Raw genomic sequence first — 26,241 nt, 5'->3', positions numbered from 1 at the left:
TTGTATACAAGAAGAGCCCATTGCCTAAACATGCAATTTTATTTACAAGAAGAGCTCACTGCTCAAACAAGTAATTTACTCATATTTTCTTCTTTTCTTTGTCCTTTTCTTTGTCCTATCAGCTAGACCAATTATTGTTAGACCTTGTAGACTAGGTCATGAATCTCAGATCCAAATACAAAACCTCAGCTCATTCAGCAAAACCTCAGCAATGAAGTTTCCTTTACTTTCATACTACTCAGCTCAACTTTGCATTTTGTACTCTCTATTTCTTTTCGAACATTCACAATTTGTATATCACCATGTTACACTAAAGGAAAATTTATTTCGTCTATAATGAGTCCATAAAATAATTCCTTTGTTGGCTATTAGTCCTTCTCAATTAATTATTATAGGACCACATTAAGAACACATCATACTTAGTGATAACAAAAATGTTTTGCCTTGCAACTTGAATAAATTTCCATTCATGCAATATTATGATGAGCGCACTTAGCCACATTATTCTCAACATGTCTTCTCCATGTCCTCAAATTTGATCCTTAAGATATCAAATCTACTAGGAGATATAACAAGTTTACCATCTAACATACCTCTGTAAACTCTATCTCAGAACAAACATTACCAAAACTTACATAACTTCTTCTAGATTTTTCATTTCTACTTCTAACATTAACTACATATACCCACATACTCAAAAGTATCTCTCATAATCTTGGGTGGTTATCATGCTCAACTAGTCATCTATACCAACTTAATCTTTCTACTATTCTTCTGTCAAATACCACAGAATACATCAAACATGCTAAGTTGACATCAATGAAAAAATCAATCATGAATGTAACATATCATTATCAAACTAATCTTGCAATCTTGCCAATCTTCCAATAGGTTGTGTCATGTGAACTTTGATAATTTGGTCAACATAAACAAAAATAGAAGAATGAGAGGCATTCTAAGCCTCAAGAAATCTAACATGGGGCATGTGCAAGAATTTTCAAATTGGTAAGATGGAAAAGATAAGTTTTAAAAGAAAAAAACTGTCATTATGAAGACATGTTGGAGCTAGTTCATACCAACCTTTGTGGTCCTATTGGCATAGAAAGGTACTATGGAGATAAGTACTTTATTTTATTTGTTGAATCTTATTCTAAAATTATGTCACTTATATATTTGAAGGATAAATTAGAAGCTTTTCAAAAAAATTAATGGTATTTAGCTAGAGTGGATAATGAAATAGGAAAGAAACTAAAATATTTAAGATCATATAGAGGAGGCCAATTCATTTCTAATACATTCAATGAATTCTACAATGAAAGAGGAATCAAAAGACAAGTGTTTGCACTTGGCACACCTTAGCAAAATGACATTGCTAAAAGGAGGAATAGATCAATCATGTATTATGTAAGGACCCTAATGGTATAGAAGAATGTTGCTATCAAATATTGGAAGGAAGCAATTAGCACTGTAGTTCATACCTTGAACTGGGTTTAGTTGATGAATTATTCAAATCAAACACCTTTTGAACTATGGTATGGCTATAAACCTAATGTGTCTTACCTCAAAGTATTTGGCAATAAATGTTGTATTCTAAAGGAGTCTAGAAAAGAAAAATTTGATGTGAAAAGTGATGAATGTATATTTATGGGATATTCCAATAAGAGAAAAGCACATAAATGATTGAATCTATCTACTCATAGAGATATAGAAAGTGCACATGTGAAGATTGATGTGTTTGCAAAAAGCAATGAAGAACAAAGTAGTAGGGAACTTGAAGACTACATAAACTTTTTTACTATGAGCCTAATGCTATACCTAAAGTTCAGGCAAGTGGCAATCAATAGTCTTCACCACCCGAGTCCCCAAAATGTCCAATTCAACCCAAGTTGCAGCAAGTGAAACTCGAGTCATCAGAAGGACCTGAGTCATAGTCATAAGGACCCAAGTTTAAGCAAGAGGAAATGGAGTCATAGTCTATTTGACTTGAGTCATAGATAGTCACACTTGAGCATGATTTAGAAGATCATGGTGAACCTACTAATTTCACAAAGAAGAATCCTAGACTTGCTGGATATGTCAGAATGCATCATGCACTTGAGAAAATCATTGGAGATCAGTTAGTTGGTATAGTGACAAGGAACAAATTAAAGTTATATGTTTTCTTACTAAATTTGAACCTAGGTCTATAAAAGATGTATTGAAGAATGAAATTTTTATTGAAGCAATGAATGAAGAAATTGATCAAATTGAAAGGAATAAGACTTGGAATCTTGTTCCTAGACCTAAGGAAAAAAAATTATTTTCAACAAAATGGGTATTCTGAAATAAATCAAAAGAGAATGGAGAGGTTTCAAGAAATAAAGCAAGGCTAGTTTGTAAGGGCTATGCTCAAGAGGAAGGTATTGACTATGGATAAATTTTTTTTCCTATTGCTACACTTGAAGGTGTTAGAACACTCCTTGAATATGTAGCAAACAAACCTGATTCAAAGTGTATCAAATGGATGTAAAATCAAAATTCCTAAATAGAATCCTAGAACAAGAAGTCTAGATTGAGAAACCAGAAGGTTTTGTTGATCCTAGCAAAAGGGACATGGTTTGCAAACTACACAAAACTTTGTATGGTCTTAAACAAGCCCCCAGAGCTTGGTATGAGAGATAGCACAAGTATCTTATAAATATTGGTTTTCAAAGAACTAATGACAACAACAACCTATACATCAAAGAAGGACGATATAAGAAGATTGTGTTGGAAGAAATATTTGTGGATGATACCTTGAACTTACTAGAGATGATGATTTGCACACATATTGTTTAGAGGAAATTAGTAAGGAATTTGAGATGTCAATGTTTAGAGAGATCAAATTATTTTTTGGCTTGCAGATTCAATAGAAGAAGAATGGTATATGTATTACTAAATCAAAATACATCAAGGAGATAGTGAAGAGGCTTGGAATGAAGGATTCTAGACCAATTGGAACACCTATGTCTATTGGACATAAGCTTTCTAATGATGATGATTCAAAAGAGGTAGATCAAACTACATACAAATCAATGATTGGAAAACTTCGATATGTGGTCTATACAAGACCTGATATAGAATTAGGAGCTGGAATGGTGGAAAGATTCTCTTCTAATCCAACAAAGAATCACATGATGGTAATTAAAAGAATCACTAGGTATCTAAAAGGTACTAAAGATTATGGTTTGTGGTGTAAGAAAGGATGCAACTTTGAATTGAAAGCATTCACTAATGTTGATTGGGTAGGAAGCATTGATAATAGAAAGAGAGCTAGTGGTGGAGAATTATTTCTTGGAAGGAGGCTAGTATCTTGGACAAGAAAGAAGAAGAACTATATATCTATGTCAACAACATAAGAAGAATATGTGGTTGCAATAGTTAATTATTCAAATAACTATTGACAGGTATGAAGGAAGAAATCAAGGATCTAGCTATTGTTTTCTATGATAACACTAGTGTAATTAACATTTCCAAGAATCTTGTGATGCATAACAAGACAAAGAACATTGCAATTAAGTATCATTTATTAAGAGAATTGGTGCAAGATAAGGAGGTAAGATTGGAATATATGAATATAAAAGAATATATTGAAGACATATTCACCAAGCCATTACCAAAGGATGAATTTTTGTATCTAAAAGGTAAGATATGATTCACCTATTTAAATATCACTAATCAGATTTTAGTGATGCATCTACTAAGTATGTTGAAGATCCATCAAGTTGATGTAGTATTGTAAAGGGAAAACTGGATATGAATCAGTAGATCAGGTACATGAGAAGTCCATTAAATGTTATCTTTGGAAATATATATCAAAGAGGGAGATTTTGGTGTCAATATCAAGAAATTTTGTGAGCATTTATGCTTTGGGCACAAAGGCAGAGTTTGTTGTGAAGTAGATGAAGAGAAAATAAGGAAAGTTTGTTGACAGTGGGAGAAACTACAACAAAGTAATCTGAGAATCATTCAAGAGGGAGAGATTCATGTCACATGGAGTCCACAAGTTAATAGAGGAAGTTCTCATGGATGAGAATCAAAATTAAACTAAGGATATTTTCCTTTTATTTTTCTCTAAAATATCATTGTATTATGACATGTTGTTTTTTCATCAATGCCAAAGAGGGATATTGTTCAATGCTATTGGTGTAAATAATTATTCACTATTTACACTTACTTAAGTTTACTTATGTTAATGTATATTTTTATTATTTATTTATTAGCCACCTAGGAGTATGTGTACTCTTGTGAGTTGTCATGTTGACAACATAGGAGTCTGCACCTCTTTTATGCACATGGTGTCTACAAACTTGTCATTCTTATCCACTCATCTAGAATGTTGGATAAGGCATGTGCTTAGTTGTCATGATGCTTATCTTATCTCCTAGTTCTTTCTAGAGACATTCTAGGTGCTTCCTAAGAGGCCTTTATATAAAGACTCTCCTAGTGTGTTTGGACATCATATACTAAATAGAGAAATGTATTAGGACATACTCTGATTAATTGATCAAATCTATTTTTGGTCTACAATTGTGCTTGTGTTTGAGTTCTTAGTTCCTGGGTGAATTTTTCCCTAAGCAAAATTCTTACATGGTATCAGAGCTTGGAGATTTTTTCATCACATAGTCATTTGAGACCACTTGTTGCTTTAGCACCTTAGCTAGAATTTGGAGTATTGTAGAAATTGGGAGCATCTAGATCCAGATCTAACCTTGCCATTGTGTCCAGAACACTGATTTGGTGAAAATCGGCTATAAAGTTGCCTAACCTAGGCCAACGTCAATTGTGAGGCAATTTTTTTTTTCAAATCAGCACCCGAAGGAATGATTTGCAAAATTGGTATGATCATTTTAGATCTATACATTTAATTTTCAGATCTGCATTTTTTTTCATCTACATCTTTGCTATTTTTTTTGGATCTACATTATTTTCTTGAAAAAATTTGGCCATCGAGCCATAGGAGAGAATGTTTGTAGGTGAAGATCGAAGCTTGTTGGTGCAAATCAGATATTTGCATCACATTCAAAAGGTAAAAAAACCCCTAGATTTGATTTTGTTTCATCCAAATCAGACATCTAAGGCAAAATCTAAAGCCATTTAACTTTTGGAGGCATGACGGCTATTCAGAAAAATAACAGTAATAGCAATTTTCAAATAGCAATATCTCCCTCATACGAACTCTTTTTTGCAAGATTTTTTTAAAAATTTTGGGGTAGGATTTCGTGATCTACACATTGGTGTAGGTGGTTTGAGATCTCTATTCCTGAATTTTTTTACAACTCACAAATCCTGATTTTTGCCACTTAAAATGCTTGGTACGGGCTCATCTAGACAACAAATCAAGTTCCATTTTTTTTGAAAGTGCATTTTTTTGAATACTTTCCAGATCTGTAATCATATTATAGGTTATGTATAAAAAAATATTGCTTTCAGAAATAGGCCCTAAATTGGCAACATTAGTGGGGGATTCTTTGATTTATTTTGCATCTTTTGGGGTTACATTAGTCCATCATGGAAGAGGAAGATTTAATCATCTTGAAACTAGACAACTATCACCAGTGGAGTCAAATGGTTATCACATATCTTAGTCAGCACAATGCACTACCATATACAAGAGGACTTACTTACCATCCAAACATAAGTCTTCTCATTTGGCATACTATCTTTCTATTTATGGATGTTGACATTCTAGATACAATGTCTAACATTAAGTCATCTGATCCATATGTTTTTTGGATGCATCTTTGGGAGACATATGGAGATCCAAACATTCCTCCATTCCCAAAATATATCATACCTCTAGTTGCAGCCACATCCTCTTCATATGAGATTACACCTCTAGCTCCTATTGCTCCTACTAATCCTATTCTAGCCATAGCTACTTTGGATTCAGTGTAGTAGGACCTTTCATGTCTTCCTACTTTACCTTCATGCAATGACTTCCTTCCCACCCTTGTAGGCTTGTTCATGGAGTCTCACATTGAAGATGTGGGAGACACTATTCACGATATTCATCTTCTTTTTTAGGAAAATTATTCATTATTTTCCATAGTGATAGATTCATGTTCTTCAACTCAATAGGGTACACTTTATCTTCCAGGTGATGACTTCTTGCTAGACATTTCAGCTCTATTCTATGAGTAACACACAACCAATTTCGAAGACTTCTTTGATGATCTACTACTTCTCTTTGCTGAGGATGATCCTTCTACAATTTTTGCAAGGACTCACTCTAACCCTCATATCCATTCTCTACATGATCAATCTTCATAGGTTGGCGTGATTGTAGATACTTATGTATAAAAATTGCAAGAGCTCTCTTTGTCATTTGAGAAGACTGTTGGTTTTTTAAAGCAGGTTCTACATCACTCCTTGTACGATATGCACTTATCTTTAGTAGTTTTGGGGGAATCCATCATCACTATCAACACAGGGACACTTGAACAGGTTTCAAAGACACTATTCATCATCGAGATTGCTTCTCCACATATGGGATGCATCTCCTTTATACCCTTGCATTTGTTTCTTCCAAAGGGGAGGAACATCATTCAAAGGTCATGGATTAGCTTCTACATCATAGAATTTCTCACTAATCTACACATTACCTTTAGGGGGGGGACTACCTCATCTCCTTCTTCTCCTTTTTGGGAGGGTACTTTTTCCTCTTAGGTGGTTTTTTCTTTCTCCATTTTTCTCTTATGTATATACTAGATGTATGTCTTAATTGGGGGGGGGGGGGGGGGGGGTCTTGATTACTCCATCCATCCATGCATCCCTTTTCATCTCTCTTTCTGGGGGAGGGTTTTTTCCATCAGGTTTTCCCTCTTTCTCCACTTTATGAGAGATTTTCATTTCATTATGTACATGGGTACCTAACATGGCCTAGTAGCCAAGACCCATCTTGCATTGAATCCTAGCTTTTGTAAGCTTAAGGGCATTCCCCTAAGTTGCACTTAAGAGGAGGTGTTGGTGTAAATAATTATTCACTATTTACACTTACTTAAGTTTACTTAGGTTAATGCATATTTTTATTATTTATTTATTATCCACCTAGTAGTATGTGTACTCTTGTGAGTTGTCATGTTGACAACACATGAGTCTATACCTCTTTTATGCACATTGTGTCTACAACCTTTTCATTCTTATCCACTCATCTAGAATGTTGGATAAGGCATGTGCTTAGTTGTCATGATGCTTATCTTATCTCCTAGTTCTTTCTAGAGATATTCTAGGTGCTTCCTGAGAGGCCTTTATATACAAGCTCTCCTAGTGTGTTTGGACATCATATATTGAACAAAGGAATCTATTAGGACATACTTTGATTAATTGATCAAATCCATTTTTGGTCTACAGCTATGCTTGTGTTTGAGTTCTTTGTTCCTAGGTGAATATTGTCCTAAGGAAAATTATTACATGGTATCACAGCTATACCAAATTCTTACAAATACAATTTTTTAATTGTACATTATCTTTGATGTTACATAAAATTTCAAGTCTTTACTCACTAGTATTTGCCAATATCACTCAGGCAATGAAGACAATTTCTAGTGTTGTCAAGCATTCCAGAGATAATCAAGTTCAAAAATAGTATGTGACAACTTCACTTGGACACCAAAGAGAAGTTGGCATGTAACTTGTGTTAACTAAGCTCACTCAGTTACCAAAAGAAATTCATTTTAGGATGTAGTGTTAATTGAGTTCACACAGTTAACAAAGGAAGTCTAAAGAAATTTTTTTCTAAGTTATTATTGACCAAGTTGGGTCAGCTAATGAAGGATTTTCTTGAATCAACATATTTAGTTTGATGAATTTATTTGTTAAGTCTAGCCAACATAAGGGATGAATATTGAATATTTGTAAGTTTGTTCAGGACAACTTGACAAGGAAAAAGATATAAGGTCAAGTTGTGGGATTGAATAAGAGAAGCATGGTATTAAAAGGATAAACCAAGGAAGCGAATTGGAAGGATAGTAGAGTACCCTAAGTTGACTGAGCTACAAAGTTTTCTCTAATAAAGGAGGATCAAGTATTCAAGCACGAATAAATATTTGAAATCAGCAATACACATGCATCAACAATTAGGTCATATTATTGTTACTCTTTAATAATTGTATTAATGTATCAAATATCTTAACAGAATTAGCTTAACAACTATTTGCAAAATCCTCTAACTAGATGGCATTTCTAGATTGAAGTGTCTAAAGACCTCTAACAAGGCCACTCCTAATAGGGTGATTAGATCATTTAATAAGGTCACACCTAATAGTGTGTTTTTTAATCTTTAACAAGGTTGGCTCCTAATAGAGCTCACTTAAGAAGAGTGAAAAATAGTAACTAGTTGCAATTGGTGGTTTTTCCCAAATTGGGTTTCCATGTTAAATTCTAGTGTCATATGTGTTCATGTTATTTTATTTTTATTTTTGCAACTAAGTTAATTATGGGTAATAACACTAAACATCTTCAGAAGGAAATATTTTAGTAATTTCCAAGTAATACAGATTCTAGTGGTGTTTGCTAAGTGATTCAGTGCTAACCAAGTTACAATAGTATTTTCTATTTCAGAAGAGTTGGTTTTGATTTGTATTGGCATCTAAGGTATCTAGGATTCATTTTTATGGTAACTGATTCACCCCTCCCCTCTTAGTTACTCCTCTTATATTTCCAACAACAGAATGATAAAGGAGTAAGAAAATGAACACATGAGACACCAATATTTAATGTGGAAGCCTAATTTGGGAAAACCACCAATGCAACTAGTTACAATTTTTTACTCTTTTGAAGTGATTCCTGTTAGGAACCAACTTTGGTAAAGGTTAGAAAGAAAACTATTAGGTGTGACCCTATTAAAGGATTGAAATCACCCGATTAGGAGTGACTTTATTAGAGGTTTGAAAACACTTCAATCTAGAAATGCCACCTTGCTAGAGGATTTATAAAATGACTTTTTAGTCAATAATATTAAGATATTTCTTCACTACTACAATTGTTAGAGAGTAATAATGATTGACTTGTTTTATGAGGAAACTAAATTGTAGATTGAGATCACTATTCTAGCTTGTCCTCTAGATCCTTCCTAATAAAAATATTCTTTATAGATCCTAGGATATTCTACCCTTAATTAGATATCCTTCTCTATTCACATCTTATCTTCTTCAAAACTTACACACTATTCAATCCACAACTTGACCTTTCATATATATGAAATGTAATGTCAAGTCAGCTTGAATATCCTTACAAATAAATAATTAGCATCCATTAAGTTGGCTTATTTTTTTAATTTTTTTTTAAAAACGTAAATTATTCTGATGTAGGTCAGTTTGAACTGAAACTAAGTCACCCAGTTACCACTAAGTTCCTTGGTAACTAACTTGACTTAATTTACACTAAAGTTCTAACTTGATTACAACTAAACTCCTTCCTTGACCAACATAGCTTGGTTGCAATTGGATTACTGAACTTGTCTCTTTCTTAGCTGATATAGGAGTCTTTTGAGCTTGGTTCCAATTGTTAGTTCTTGGTTATAGTATAACATTTGTGTAGCATCAATGAAAATATAAAGTTAAATAATTGTTATCAACAATCTCCCTCTTTGGAATTGATGGTAACACAACATGTCATTATGCAAAGAAAACTTAGAGCAATGAAATGATTTATAATATCCTTAGTTTAATTATGATTCTCTATCTTTCCATGAGAATTCCCTCTAAGATTCACCCTCTTCCATCTTATCTTCAAACTCCATCAGATCAAGTTCTCCCTCTTGTAGATTGCTGGCTCTAATTCTTCTTTGAACACATAAATCTTTCCCTTAAATAAGTATATGACATGATTTAAAATCTCCATCTTTGACATCACGTGCCAAAGACTTGATACAATGTTTTTATAATGTACCTAATGTATTGATACATATGTAATGAGCTCTGACTTCTTTGCATCAATTTGATAGTTCTTAAATGAAGCTAAGTTGATGCATTACTAATCTATACTCTAGTGAGCATAAAAAAAGGGGAATGACCCTTAGCTTTCCTCTTAGATACAAAAATACATCCTTGGGTAATTGTTTGGTAAATATGATAGCAACCTAATCCTTTGTGTTAACTTATTCCAATCTAACATCTTTATCTTGAACTAATTCAAATTAGCATGTTAGAAGGGATATCTTTCTTCTCAACATAGTAAGTTGCAACTCACAAAAGCTTTATTTTAGAATTTACTACTCTATATTGTATGTCTCTTTAATCTTATAAAGGAATTTGTTCATAAAATTGATTAATTTTGAAGGAATTTGTTGTGTTTAGGATCTAAGACTAAAATATACTACATGTGTGGGATAAAGTTTTGAAAATACAAGTTCTTGGAGGGATTTCTATCCACAAGATCCATGCCCTTCATCAAGATCTCCTCGAAAAATAATTTTGGTATATTATTTCTATCATTGATGATTGGTTTTAAAATGATTTTTGATAAGTTTTTGAGTAGAAATTAGCATTTTATGGAATCTTTATGGATCATTATAGACTTAGATAGATTATTTACTCATTTGAAGTGAATCTCTTGTACCAAAGACCTCATTTTTTGAGAGTTAAAATTCTCCCTTGACAAAGTGAGAAGTATTTATTAAATATTGGTGGATACATTATCACTCCTTATCTTCTATCCTTCAATTTTATGGCTTTAGGGATACATGTGTAGGATTTTTTTAAAGATTTATGGGGGATTATGTTGATAACTATGACTAATTTGAAATATAGAGAAATAACTATTCCTTGTCTCCTCTTCAGGCTCTCATAAACTTCATCCATATCCCTAACAATAAATATTATAAGGTCAAAGATTATTGGTGGCAATGGAATACAAATATGTTAGATGTAAAATTTATCAAATGATTAACTCAAATTATATTTAATCAACAAAAATTAAACCAAATTAATCCAATGTTAACTTGTGAAATAATAAGAAAAAAAAACATGGAATTATCCACATAACACAATAATACTAGTATTTATATCATAGAAACCCTTGTCATAGGGAAAAATAATGGTGGTAATTAATGTTGATCCCACAAGTCTCATTTGCATGAACATTGTGAAATTATATTGTCATTGTTTAGAAATTGGTTGAAAGAGGAAAAAGTTACAAGGTAACAGTGTCATGGATAGAAGAGTAAACCAATATGCACATACATGCCATGCCACCACCAATAGACAAGTGTGAAGGGTAGTTGATCACATATCATCTATGAAGTGAGTCAACATAAATGTGACAAGATATTAGATCAATTAGAATGAATGTAACTGAAGAAAAGAGTTAGATAGAAGATGAAGTTAAGGACTAAGGCTACACATTGGATTTCAAAAAGATTTGTAAGGATACTAGTCTAGACCATAGCAGTAGCCTGATAACATTTTTTCTATGAATAGTTAGATGTGGAATTCAAATTTTGAAATTGATCTAGATACTTTCTCATTAGTAATTGTGCCCTAATATCATAGAGTGCATATAGGCACTCTAATAACATTCTAAATAAGAAGAAAAGAGATAAGAAAAGAGAAATAGAAGATTGTGATAGCCCTATTTTGTAATAGGTTATAATTATTTTTGTTTAATGCTTAAAAATTCTAAGCTCTCTATTGATAGGGTTTTTATTTAATATTTCCATGTCATAAATTTTAGTTATTAATAAAACTCTAGTTCTATCCCTTGTTTCATATTAATCCTTGAATGTTTTAAATTTTTGGTCCATGCTTTAGCATTATCCCTTTTGTCCTTGTTCATGACTTTGCATGAGGTATAGTGTTTATATCAATAAATATTGTGAAGTGGAAACATTCTTTAGGGTGTAACATCTTTTTTTTTTTGTCTCACTTACTCATATTAGTGTTGCAATGTAGTGATCATAATGTTAGTGTGACTTCTCCATAGGATTTGGTCTTATGAAGTGGATGGTTGCGAAGTTGCAATGAATTGTTCTTGTCCTTACCATGACTTATTTGCAAATAAAATTTCAACATTTATTGAAGTGGAGATGTTGTGATAAGGAAATAAAAGGGTGCAATTTTACTTCACTATGAATTGTATAAGCAAGGGTAAAAATGTTGCAATACTATGAGAACATATATAAGATGTAACTTCAGAAGATGACATATGAGGGAAGCCTACAAATGAAGAAGATCAAAGAGAGATTATAGATGCATGGTGGATATTAGTTGTCTTCAAATAATTTTGGCCATTACTTCATGGTTACTATGTGTGTTGCAAGAAGTTTGTAAATGGTTAAAATCCTAAGATGCAAAGTCACAACGAGGCATATTTGACACTAAGCGCAAGATCTTTGGTTGAACTTGGCATGATGTATCAATTGTTGTGATATTGTGAGGAAATATTTTAAAGGTAAAGTGAAACTTCATGGATATAGATATGATAGTGATAAAACTATTGTGATTTTGCAATCCAAAGGAATAAGAAACTTTTCAGGTTAAGCCTCATGATTAAGACAAAGCTACACAGGGAAGGAAAGATGTAAAATTCAAGTTTGTGGCTTCTCCAAATGGTTAAAAGATAATAGTCGAGAAGTAGAGAGTGTCTGTGTGGCATGACTTTAAAAGGGTATAAATGCTACTACATTTTAGGGAAGAAAAAATTCAACCAATGGTTAATTGTTATGGTATGTAGTTAGTGCTAAATCACATTTTTTAGTGTTATGAGATAGACTCTTGTGAGGATGTGATAAGGGTTAATGAAGTAGTTGAGCATAGCATCACAACTCTTTAGTTGGAAAGTCATAACATTTCATGAAGAATAGATAGGAAGGGTCTTGGCCAATAAATTAGTGCCATGTTCATAGGAAGTACACTCAGGTAAAAATGCTACCAAGATATGTGTTAAATTGATTTTTTGAGACATTTTAAAAGATAATTTTTTCATGAGGGAATCTACTATAATTAATTTTCATCATATGTTGATAAAGTCTATTCAATTATCTATTAAAGTAGCCATTGTAAAACTTTTAGAGCCAAAAAAGTTCTACAGATGAAAAATTTACAGAGATTCACAGATGCACAAAGCTCTAGTAGCTAAATTAGAAATGGAAGAGCAAGGCAAACCAAAAGACAAAGTTGAATTGGAAGATATTCCAACATGTATGAGTCAAACCAAAGTAAAAAAATACAAGTGTGTATGTGGAATATTGACTAGGATTGTAAATCCTGAATCCTCCAATGCATAGTTTGTTAATAGACATGAGTAGAGATCCTTATATTTTTTACAAGAATTCCATAGTCCTAGATACAAATGGGAGTGAATTGTGCATTTTTTTCTTTAGGATGTTTGTAGAGAGAGAACCCTAAAATGGGAAGATATATTGAGAGTGGAAGCAGAGATGAAAAAAAATGATCCTACATTCCTAGGTTTTTATAGTGAAGAGAAATATTTGGATAGATTTAATAAAAGTATAGAAAGTTACTAGAATATTATGTCACATATTTTTGACAAAGTTTATTAGAAAGAAAAGGAAAGGATAAATGACCCCACTTCCCCTAAGCTAGATGTTTATCTAGAGGAAGAGGAAGAATAGCCTAAATCATCTGTATGGCTCAAATATACGCTAGAAAATAGAATTTAATTGATATACCTTAGAGAGGTTATAGATATGGCCTAAAAAGAGTTGATATTTTTCTAATTTAAAACAACATTTTTGGAAATCTTAGGTTACAGAGGAAGAAAATGCTCCTACTTAGTTGGAGATTGCTATGAAGTTGTTAGACAATAGAATCATCCAAGCCCAAGAATTAAAGAAAAATGAGTTGACTTTGGCATTGTAACTAGGAGAATCAGATGAGAAGGTTAATAAAATTGTGGCTAAGTTGTAGGCTTATGACCCTAATAGTGAGATGTTGATTGCAAAGGATGCTAGAGGCCTAGTGATTAGAAGTGAATCATTATTACTTATTTGATGGGATTTGAGCTCCTCATTCATATTAGATCAAATTAGTAGATAATATTTTTCACTATCTTTTAAATAGTTTGGCCTCGAAGGCTAGCAAAGAGGATCCGATAATAATATAGACTCATAAACTATGGTTGTTTGGAGTACAACCCTAGAACCTAAGAAGCCAAAGTTAATGAAGGTAAACGACATGACTCAAGGAAGTATTATTTTTTGGATTCTACAATCAAAATCTAGTGGAAAAGTCTCAAATTTATTAAATGTAGTGAAAAAATTGAGTCAAGACAAAATGGATCAAATTGATGATCAACTGGCTCTAGCATTCAAAGATTATGTTGCAACCAAAAAAAAATGTAAGGAAGAGCTCAAAAAAATCTATGTAATAGAGCAAAAGGTTGAAGAATTAGAAGGAGAATTAAAAAAATTGAAAAGTGTTTCTAGGCCTATAACAAAGATGAGTGAGAAGGAGGTATAGAAAGATGGAGAGGAGGTGACACCTATGGTGGAAACAAATCAATCTATAAGCATGAAGAGTTGTACAATATACCTAAGAAGATAGGCAAGGATAGATACAATGCAGGGTATGTGTAATCATATGATACATATATTGAAGAATATCTCTCACAATATCCATAGCATTTTCATATCTCTCCAAGATACATAGCAGTAGTGAGTGGAGAATTTATCTGTATTAACTCCTTTCTTTATTATTTAGGGTCCATATAATTAGTTCTTTGGCAAGTTGATTCAAATAATGGCTCAAAAGAAGGAATTGCCAAGAGAGGTTATTACCTCAAGAAAAATACTTGATAGGGTAAAATAACTATATGGTTTTTTTACTGGAAAATTACGAAAAGTATAAAATAAGATTAAAATTATTCTTAATGGTGTCCAAGATTTTGTTTCTCTTATTCTTGATAATTAGGGAAGTTTAAAAGAGTTCTAGGAATGGTCTTCATGTTTTAATCAAATTTTGAATAATGATAAAGTTGTACCATATTTTAATGGAGATGTTGATGTGTCTTTTTTCTATGAAGTTGTTGATACATTGTATAAAGTCAAGATGGACATGAATAATTTTTTTCTTGATACAAGGGCCATTACAAATGCTACATGAAAAAAAAGTTTAAACAAATTAAATATGTTTAGACATGCTAAATGGACATATGAGGAAAGAGACGTTAGTGTTGAAAAAGTCATAGGAGAAATAGAATCCTTGCCTATAGGAGATAGTTAGTAATAAAAATTAGAGAAAACCATGAAGAGATTAAAAAGAGATGATAATTATCAAAACATGATATATTACTTTTGTAGTACAACCAATATGGATATGCCTACATTACAAACAAACAACAAACCCTAAACATATGTGCTGATAACTATTTAATTTTTTGAATCATCTCCAATACTCTTTTCTATTGTTTTGACTTATATGTAAAAAAATCTTATTTCCAATAGAAGAGAAACTTGTGTCACTTCCCTCAATCTCATAGAATATTCCAATCCTTGTCTATAATAATATTTCCAAGGCTTGGAAGAAAGGGCCAAAAATTTTAAGTTGATGAATGTAATAATTTCATGTTAAGCTTCTCTATTAATGTGCATTTCTTCATTTTTAATTTTTATCTCATGATTGGAGAAACAAGAGTCTTAATATTTTGAATGAATTTTGAGTTGTATTATTTCATAGATTTGATACTCTAATTATATTATTTCAAGAAAATTAATACAAATGAGGAAGTCATTGGAATTGTTCAATTTGGATCTTGTCTCTTTCCATATTATTCTTTAGTTTTTTGTGATTCAATAGTAAGTAAATTTAATTTCTATTATAATTCATTCATAATTATATCCCATCTCATATTTTTTTGTTACTAAAATTGATTAAGTAAACACTTAATATGTAATAAGAGAATTGAAGGGTTTCATGAGAACATTTTGATAACTATGAGATCTTAATTAGGTATTGATCTTATTGACAAAGTGCAGTAGATATGAGGTTATAGTGTTATATTTATAAGTTAAAGACCAATGGATAGAACATTTGTCATGTTATAATTATGAGCAAACTGGTAGGCATTTATAGAAAAAAAAAAATCTTTAATAAACAATCCTTTTACTTTATGTTGAATTATGGATGTGATGAAATTTTCTCATACTTGACATGCAGATCGTTAGATATGAATTATTAGTTGTTCTTCATTCTTTTGATTATACTGTATTTAGAAGAATCAAACGATTACATATGCTTTATTTTGGGATACAAAATGGAAGTGTAATTTGATAGGAAAAGAGTTTGATTTTGGGTACAACTACTTAAATTGTATAGAGTTCAATGGAAAGAAGACTATACTATCTTGTTAGTTGGTCCTATTGATCTATCAAGATATAATTTTCATCATAGATTTTAGCTAAATCCTAGGTATAGTCCGCATTCAAAAAGGTGATTAAAAACCTATCAAATCAAGAGCCAACAAAATGAAGACTCCACTAGGGATATTATGTGTAAATACTATATTACATGTATGTCATATGTATTAGATCAGTGTCCTTGGGTTATGTAATATAGTTATTTTCCTCTATAGTACATTGTTATTTGATTAAGTTAATACATGTGGAAGTATATTTTATGTTTGAAGTTGGCTAGTGACAATAGTCACATCCATCACAGGTCATGGTTTTCTCCTATTGTTTTCTTTTAGCCTTTTGTTGATTCTCAAGGTTTGTCAATTGAAATGTGATATTTCCCTTAGTGGTTGGTAACTCAGTCAAGTTTTCTCAACCAATGTTTGGTTTATATTTTACTAATAATGGTTGATAAGATTAAAAAACAAAAAAAAAACACAAGAATGTACATGATAGGATATCCTGAGATCCCACTACAAATAGATTTGCCACACAGTAATAGAAAGAATTAGCCTAGGAAAAAGGGCGAGTATCTAAGTCACACTTGGAAACCTAGGGATAATGTTAGAAGTAATCTTCAATGTCAATCTATAGAGGAAAAAGAGTTCTCGTCTCTAAGTCCAAGATATGAGAATATTGGGTACTTAGATTTTTCAAAACTTGTATTTAGCAAGAGTTGATCTACCAACATAAAATGGTATTATTCATTGGAGATTTTTATTTGAAGTGGAATGTTCTAAAAGTAATGGATCATCATACGAAATCAAAGATTACACAACCCACTAGAACTAATCCTAAGAAAAATCCTTTTATTGGGAAAAATCTTATAGATCTCGGTGATACTATAGAATCACAAGAAACTACAGGAGATTTAGATGACTTACCCATTGAGTTGGATATTCTCAGAAAGAAGGTTACAAAAAATGCCAAATGTATGCATTCGGAGAAGGCAAAAATAAATTTAATAACAATGAGTTTTGTCATGGAGAGAGAAAGTTTGATGTGAATGATGGACTTTTCAAAAAACCAAAATAAGAAGTTGGAAGAGAGATCTACATCTTTATATACGAATCTATTTGGTGATGTTGAAATATTGAAATATAGGATCAAAGATGAGAAGTTGAGCAGAGTTCTTTAGAAGAGAAATAGGGACCTATCATAGCACAAATACATCTATATAAACTAGTATAGGAAATTAGGGTTGAAATAAGTATGATAGATAGTAAAACTAAGGTTATAGAAAAAGGTAAGAAAATGGTTATTGGTATCTAGATAAATGAACCTGAGGTGAAATCAAAGATTGATTCAAAATTTTAAAAAAATTAGAAAAGAGTATGAGATTCTTGCCAAAAAACTAAAAAAGACTGAGAATAAAGCTCAAGAAATAGAACTAAGAACAAAAATCCAATTCCTCAAGTCTTCTTCAGGCCTTGCTATTGGATAAGTTGTATCTTCTCAAGGTTTGCTTTTTGGTATTCCTTGTGGTCCTTTAACTTGTAAAGTTGGTATTTCTCAAGATGGTCGGGCATAGTTTCTTCTACCATAATAAGTCAAAATGTATCTAAACAATAGATAAATACCAATTTAGGGATAGTATTTTAAATGCTACTAGAAAATATTCTAGTGGTAATTTAAATTTTCAAGACTAATTCAAGACTTTTGGCATAGATATTTTGCATCTCTTAGGGACAATTTTTTAAAAATTCATGACTTTTGGCATAAGAACACATCTCAAAGCTAAATCTTTCAAAGGGTAATATGAAAAATTGATGGAAACTTTCTTAGTTTAAGGTATTCTACTTCATTTTAAAAAAAAATCAAAATATGTATTTACAATATGTATTCAACATGTTTTGATACATGTAAACCTTAAGTCGGGTTCCCTAAGGTAAGGTGTCTTAACATTTTTAGGATCAATGTATTAAGGGGAATGTTGGCATTAATAAACTTATATGTAACTAATTTTTAGTAAGGTAAATATCAAAATGTCAGTACAATTACCAAAACATGCTCTATAAAATGTAACCCCCATATGTTGAACAAAATATCAAACAAGCATTCTCTTCTTTCAACACAAACATGAAAAGTAGAAAAGGACTCAAAATGATTTTTTAATAGCCTTCTTATCACTAGTGAGGAATCTAAGGTCTTCACTTTAGTATTTTGAGTGTCCAGCCTTGGGCTCTTCCTTAGTCTTGTCATCTTTATTTCTATCCACCTTCTTCATTTTTCTCTTCCTAGTGATAGTACTGAGCATTGCCTTCTTCATCATTTCCTATTGGATTTTTCAAAGAGTTGAAACAATCATACCATACTCAATGTTGATCATAGACTTTGGAATAGTGGCCTTTAGGGCCTCAGTTATTTTCTATAGGCTAGAATATCACCATATAATTTACTTTCCATACCTTCTAGCACAACTTGCATAGAATTAGGGGTATCTTTGGTAATCTCCTCCACTTAATTTTGTTTTTTTATCTTAGGGGTTGCCTCCTCCAAGCTTGGGTCCATTCTAATATCCACAAACCACTCTAATATCCACAAACTATGTTTGCTCCATATCCTCATCTATGTCCTCAACATCCTTAGCTTCATGATCCTTATGCTCATAGTTGGAATTATCCTAGTTCTCTAGGCAGACATCATAGTCAATTTCTTAACCCACTTCCTCATCCATAACATCTAGGTTATCCTCTTTTCACCCTTCCTCCTTTAGGTTCTTCCCCTATTTGTTCTTTAACCTAGAGTTAGCCTTTTCTTTCCCAAAATAGAGTTGTCCCTCTTTTCACAAGCATAGAATTTTTATCCCCATCATATAACTCTCTTTCATCATTAGAGATATGTTTTCCAACATCAATTATCTAATTTTATAGCATGTTTCCATTGGAGGTATCAAGAAGGATACTTTTAGTAGAGGCAATCTTTCTTTTAAAATTTGTCATAGTTAGTGGAGTTTCCTCTAAGATGAGGCACTTTTTCTTTCTTTTGAGAGTCCTTGGATATTTTCTCTTTCTTTGCAGAGAGTTTAGGGTTATCATCAACTAGGGGGCAAAGCCTGATTCCTCTATAATCATAGAGGGGGTGAGATTATTTTTAACCTTGTTAGCATAAGGAATACACCTTCCTAAACTAGGAGAATGAGAATAAATATAATGGCATACAACATAGATGAGACCATGGTGAAGGGGAGTATTTTCCACATTGGAAATACTATAGTTAATGGATGAGTACATGAATAAAGGCATGTTAATCTTGCCACAATATCACAAGAAATTCAAAATGCAAAGGTGATAGGCATGGGAAGTCAAAAAATAACATTGTAAGAAAAAAATCATTAACTAGAGACAAATAAAAGAAAAAGGAGAAGGAATAGAAAGACATCCATACCCATTATTGGACTTCACAACTAGTTTTTCCTTGTTGATAAATAACTTTTTTCTAAACTTGTTGTAGTAACTAATTGGTGATATTGTGGCAAACTCTAGTCAAGATTTTCATGATCAAAGGGGTTAGATGATGTTGAAGTGATGCAACATTATTTCTATATGATGATTTTTCTTTTCAAAAATTGTTGTGATCAACATTCTTTAAAATTCTTGATATTATTCATGTTTATTGGAAAAAGAAAAGGGGGTCAAACTTTTTTTATCAAATCAATGTGCTATTCAAATTGGCAATTAAATGGGTCTACTAATGATGGATGATAGTTTACAAATAACTTTTGGTAGGCCAAAAGCTAAATTCATATGTAATGAAGTTGGGTTAAGGTGGTTAAAACCTTAACAAGTGAAATGAGTATTTATATTATAGCTTGTTCTATTAACAATATTCTAGATCATGAATGGTGAAAGTGGTCAAACAATTGATTTAATGTCTAGAATATGAAGTTTAATAATTAAAAGAAAAATTAGTTTTAGAGGCAAGAGAGAAGTGTTATTCCTAGATCATCCTCCTTGTTTAATCCTAATGTAGTTTTTCCAAAATAAATCCTTTTCCTGGGCTAGTCCTGAATGGATGGCTTATAAGTCTTAGTTAAAGTACTTACCATATTAAAGGGGGTAATATTGCAAACTTGATTTATCAACCCTATATTTGTTATGGATGAGCTACAATAATATATTTATATGGATGCACACACACATTACTTGATCACATTTTTCATTAATGTTTTAGATATTTTTACATAAAGGGGGTAAGCAAGAAAACATGTCCATTGTTTCTATTGACATTAATTTTGTATAGGTATAAAAGTTTAGTGTTTTCAAAAAAAATGTATGAAAAATGAATTGTTCAAGAGTTTTTATATAAATAAATTGAACATTCCTACAATAATATTTAGGATAACTAAAATAAGAATAATATTAATTATAAATAAAAAGAAAATTTCAATTGTCAAATTGAATTATAAGACATTTTAAAAAATCTTTAGGGAAAAAAAAAACAGCAGCCAGAATTAATTTTGATGTAATAAATGCTACGCTTCATGTTCTGTTAATTTGCCAATAGCCTTTTAAAATAGCAGTAGGAGATTATAAACATTTGAAGCAATATTTTCTAAATACTCTCCAACCCAAATTTGATATACACGATTTCACCATAATGATGTATAAAATTGATAATAGCATCTAGCGTAGGATAGTCCTAGATGATTGTAAACACTCTGCCGAAAATCTGATATAGATGTTCAGTAACTTATAGTCTTATACATGAATGCACTCTAGAATAGCAGTTCCGGCTGTCACTGAGCTATATCTAACCATTTAATTAGAAATTTGAATATTTAGAATATCGGCCAGCAGGATTACTAACCGTCTCATATTTACCCTAATTTTACGTTAACTCGCGTGTATCTATTTTGCAAACACTAAAAAAATATAACTCCATCTCACTCATCAAGAAATGTACTCCCAGTGGCAGAAAACGAAAACAATTCAGTATCTATAAATACCCAACCTTCTACCTTGAGCAAAGACACTCTGAAACAACAGCAGTCATTTGACCAGATGATTGAGATGACAAAATTCCTTCCAAGTAGTCCGATGCTGGATCAGAATTTCCTTTAGAAAGTCTTAAACTCATTCAATCAAACTCGTCGAAATACGAAACATTTCTGAGTGTTCTATGAGTGCGGAGACTCGGAGTTCAGACAAGTTTGCCATAAACGATAACAAATCTCCTCAATTTTCGGTGCTTGATTGCACTGCCATATAAGGCAATTTTATCAAAGGTGCAGTCCGCATGTGTTTATAAAGGCAACAATCTATGAGAAAAGCAAATATATTTCTCTCCAGCAAAATTTCCTTTCTTTTCTGTATCCACTCCTCGTTTCACTGTATCTCTCGACTCAGTTCAAAACATTTTTAGTTGCATTATAGCCCAAGATAGTAGATCTGATCTCCAATCGTCCAGCACAATGAACCGTCAATTCGTATCATGCCGAGCTCTGGTACAGATCATGGTGCTTCTGTTTTATGTAACCAGTTATTTGAGAGTCCAAGGAGAGAATGCGCACAAGGGGAGATGGGAGCTTATGCTGGAGAACGCCGGAGTCTCGGCAATGCACATGGCGCTCACACAAACCAACAAAGTCCTCATATTCGACCAGACGAAGGCCGGGCGATCGCAGATAAGGAGAACCGACCCGCCGTGCAACAACAGCGGAATCATTAAACGGGCGAAACAAGACTGCTGGGCGCACTCGGTGGAGTACGACATCGCCACCAACAAGGTCAGGCCTCTGCATCTCGTCACCGACACGTGGTGCTCCTCGGGTTCGTTTCTCAGCAACGGAACGCTCCTCCAGACCGGCGGCTGGAACAACGGCAACCGGATCATCCGGTCCTTCACACCGTGCTTCAACAGCTCCAGCGACTGGATCGAGTCCCGAACAAAGCTCTCATCCCCACGATGGTACGCTTCCGATCAGATTCTCCCGGACAATCGGGTCATCGTCGTGGGAGGCCGCAGATCGACAAGCTACGAGTTCATTCCGAAGCGCACCCATGAAGAAGGTGTCTTCCAGCTGCCGTTTCTGGTGCAGACAACGGACGCCAAGGAGAACAATCTGTACCCATTCCTGCATCTCAGTTCCGATGGCAATCTCTTTATCTTCGCCAACAGGGACTCAATTCTCCTCGACTACACACACAATCGTGTCGTCAGAACGTTCCCAAAAATGCCAGGCGGCGGAGCAAGAAACTACCCGTCGTCCGCTTCCTCTGTCATGCTACCGCTCGAGTCATCCGACAATTTCACGCGCGTGGAAGTCATGATCTGCGGAGGAGCGGGTTCGGGAGCCTACGAGGTTGCCCAATGGCCGGAAACTTTTCTGACGGCGTTGAACAGCTGCGGGAGAATGGAGATCACTTCACAGAACCCGTTCTGGCGTATGGAGGAGATGCCCGGGCCGAGGATAATGGCCGACATGATCATTCTTCCAAACGGGGAGATTCTGATAATTAATGGTGCCCAAAACGGTACAGCCGGGTTCCAACGAGCTCGAGAACCGGTGACGAACGCTTGGCTCTACAGACCCACGAAGCCCCGGGGGAAAAGATTCACTGTTCTTGCTGCGTCGCCAATTCCTCGCATGTATCATTCTTCTGCCATTGTTCTTCCCGACGGCAGAGTTCTGGTCGCTGGAAGCAACCCCAATTTGGGCTTCCATTTCTCCGGTGTGCCGTTTCCGACTGAGCTCCGCGTGGAAGCCTACAGTCCTTATTATCTGCACCCGCATTATAACCGGAGAAGGCCCAAGATTACTTTTTTATCGGCCAGGGAGATTCAGTACATGGTCGATTCATTGTCCGTTTTTCTCTCATTCTGAGGCCTAGTCCTGATGTTTTGTTTTATGCTTACGCCCCTCCTTTCACGACGCATACTGTGGCCATGAACCAGAGAATGCTGTCTCTGGCGGCGACAGAAATTTTGAAAGGTGACAAGGGGTACGTTGTGGGTTTGACGGCGCCGCCAAGCTCAGTGGCGGCTCCTTCGGGTTATTACTTGCTCACCGTTGTTAATGCAGGTATTCCCAGCCAGGCCGAGTGGATTCGTTTCATTAATTAGTAACAACAGGAGGACTTGATGTTTAGTATATATATATTGCTGTCGCAGGGACTCTGGAAAAAGAAAAAACCAAGGTCCTTGAGCAGTGGAAATAGTTTGGTGTTAGAAAAAAAAAGTGAAATGAATATAGAAATAGAATTTTTACTTTGATGTTAGTAATCAAAGTGAAATGTAAATGGAATTTTATCGGTTGCTTTTTTGAACCTGATGTTTTTGAAATTATGCATTTTTCTCCACTGATAAGAAAAGCTAATCAGTTGTCATGTTAGTAATACAGAGAAAGATGAAAATAGTAGGTTTTTCCTTTTAATACGTATAACCAGCATTAAATCAATCAAGCAATTTAATCTAGGCTATGACTGTGAATGAGTTAATTTGACAGACCGTTTGGTTTCGACTGGAGATGAAAATATTTTTTCTTATCCAATCCACTGCCTCCGGATCTTTTAAAAGTTCCTGCTGAGGGTAGACCATACAACGAAGTGACGAAAACAACCACTGATTTCTTAGGTATTTAAAGGCTCATTTCTTTAATGGCTGTAATTTTATTTATCGATTTAATATCTAATAATGATCGTCCAAGTTTAAAATCGTTAGTCGTCATCATCAATTTATGACAAGTTATAATTCAGTGAAATGTATTTTAAAATTGAAAAAGTAATAATCACGTGATATTAGCCAGCGAAACATTACTCGACATAATTCTTATTTTTAAAATAATTTTCAACATTTCAATAATAAATATATTATAAAACAAAACGTTATTTTAAGAATTTGTATTTACTTGAAATTATGATAGAGAACTTGAGAAGCATAAAATTAGGATTTTTAACTATTAGATCCTCTCTTTTAATTGAGAAAACATTCATTTCAGGCATATTCTATGATAATGTTATTATTATATAAATTCCATTAAAATCACAATTTAGTTTTTGAAAATATTAAAATATATTTATTAAAAGGACATATGTAGAATATGTTACAAAGTAAAATATAATTGTTATATTTCTAGAAAAGATCTGTTTAAGAATATTAACAAAATTGGTTGAAAACATCCCATCTATATGCATGGCTTTATGTACTATATAATACTTAAACAATGGAGCTCACAATTTTTTAAATAAAATTAAAGAAATATTCAATATTTTAATATTTTCACAATATATCAATATACAAACCATAGAATGTTCTAAATATTTAAATATCAAATTAAAAATTTTAAATAGCACATTATTAACATATTAATAACAAAAGAAAAATACTTTATTAAATATTTTCAATTGAAAAATATTTAAATTAGGTAATAATAAAAATTATATACATGATTTAGGATTTTATTGATAAAATACATAAAATGTATTTCTAATATGATTAACTTATACAGTTATTTATTTGAAAATGAATATGATTAACTTATAGAACACGCTAAGCTTTTCTATTATAATCGAATGGACCAATTCGATCTAGAGCAAAACTCTTCACAAATATTTTGAGACCTTTTTTTAATTCAAGTAGAAATGATAATTAAAATTTATATTTTTCATGTACATTAGAATATATATATTTAAAGGTTTTACAAAGATACAATTAGGTACTAGAAAAGAACTAATAGTTGGGGAAGGATTAATTAGTTTAAATAGTTTTATAGTCTTTCTTTGTAGTTGAGTTTAGATTCTTATCATTTAGTTAGGAATTTAAAGTTTAGTTTAGATTCTTATTGTTTAGTTAAGAATCAATTTGAGTTAGAAAAGATTAAATGATTCATTAAAAAATAATATTTAAAAAAAAATATAATAGTGTAAGAATGTAATTTAAACTATTTCAGTTTAGAGTGCAATGTTTTTAATGATAAACAAATAGTTTTATAGATATTTTGATTGTTAATTTTTTATTTCATTTATTTAGAAAATAGTTAGTTGATTGATAGGGGCCTACTCATGATCAATTTGCATAAGAATGGGGTAAGGGATAACTTTAAGAATTACTCTATAAAATCTTTGAAAATCTCTCAATTTAACAAGAGAAAACAAAAAGAGAATATATTTTACTACCCAATTTCTTAATGTTTTGTAGGAAAAAATATTTTTGATTGTGATTTTTTTTCAAGTAAAAGGCATGTTGGCCAAATAATTCTCTAGTGATGTCTTCATTTGTAAGAGAGACATTTTGTGTTCCTTTTTCTCTATTGTCTTCTTTGTCAATTAATCCATTTAGATGTTAACCTCTTGTTTACTTTTAATACTATGTACAACATTTCATACTTGTCTAAGATGTATTTATTAAGTATTATTTAGAAAGAATGATAAACATTTATCCTTTTTTAATTCATAAATTAACTCTTAATGATCTTATTACTACTTCAAATCTACTAAATGCATATTTTTATATGCTAACAATATGAAGTTAGATATTTTTAGGACTTTTCATAGGCTAAGTAATACTGTGATACTTTTTGCATTCCATGCGCTAACTCATGATTGAAAGTTTTCCTTTCAAAAGGGCGAGTGAGTAGCCGAGTTGGTGTGAAGGCGAGTCGTGAGGCGTAGTGTTAGGCTAATGATCCCGGTGCTACGCATCAACTCTGGTTCAAGTCATACTAGGTTTACCACAAACCCTTTCAAGGGTGAGTGAGTAGCCGAGTTGGTGTGAAGGCGAGTCGTGAGGCGTAGTGTTAGGCTAATGATCCCGGTGCTACGCATCAACTCCGGTTCGAGTCACACTAGGTTTACCACAAACCCTTTTGCCAATAGTGGCATGTTGTGATGGTTAAGTTGTTGTGTTGTTATCCTTGACATCAAGGTTCAAAT

General features: G+C 32.7%; 1 pseudogene; it reads left to right on the top strand.

The window, feature by feature from the left end:
• Positions 1-21,782: 21,782 nt before the first annotated feature.
• LOC149580235 (aldehyde oxidase GLOX pseudogene) lies at positions 21,783-23,434 on the top strand (annotated as a pseudogene).
• Positions 23,435-26,241: the final 2,807 nt, after the last annotated feature.

The sequence above is a fragment of the Cupressus sempervirens genome, chromosome 1 (assembly GCF_028749045.1).
Source record: "Cupressus sempervirens isolate cs-2001-9-10 chromosome 1, ASM2874904v1, whole genome shotgun sequence".
Taxonomy (NCBI): domain Eukaryota; kingdom Viridiplantae; phylum Streptophyta; class Pinopsida; order Cupressales; family Cupressaceae; genus Cupressus; species Cupressus sempervirens.
The sequence above is the reverse complement of the archived record's forward strand: the minus strand, read 5'-3'. Positions and strand labels throughout refer to the sequence as shown.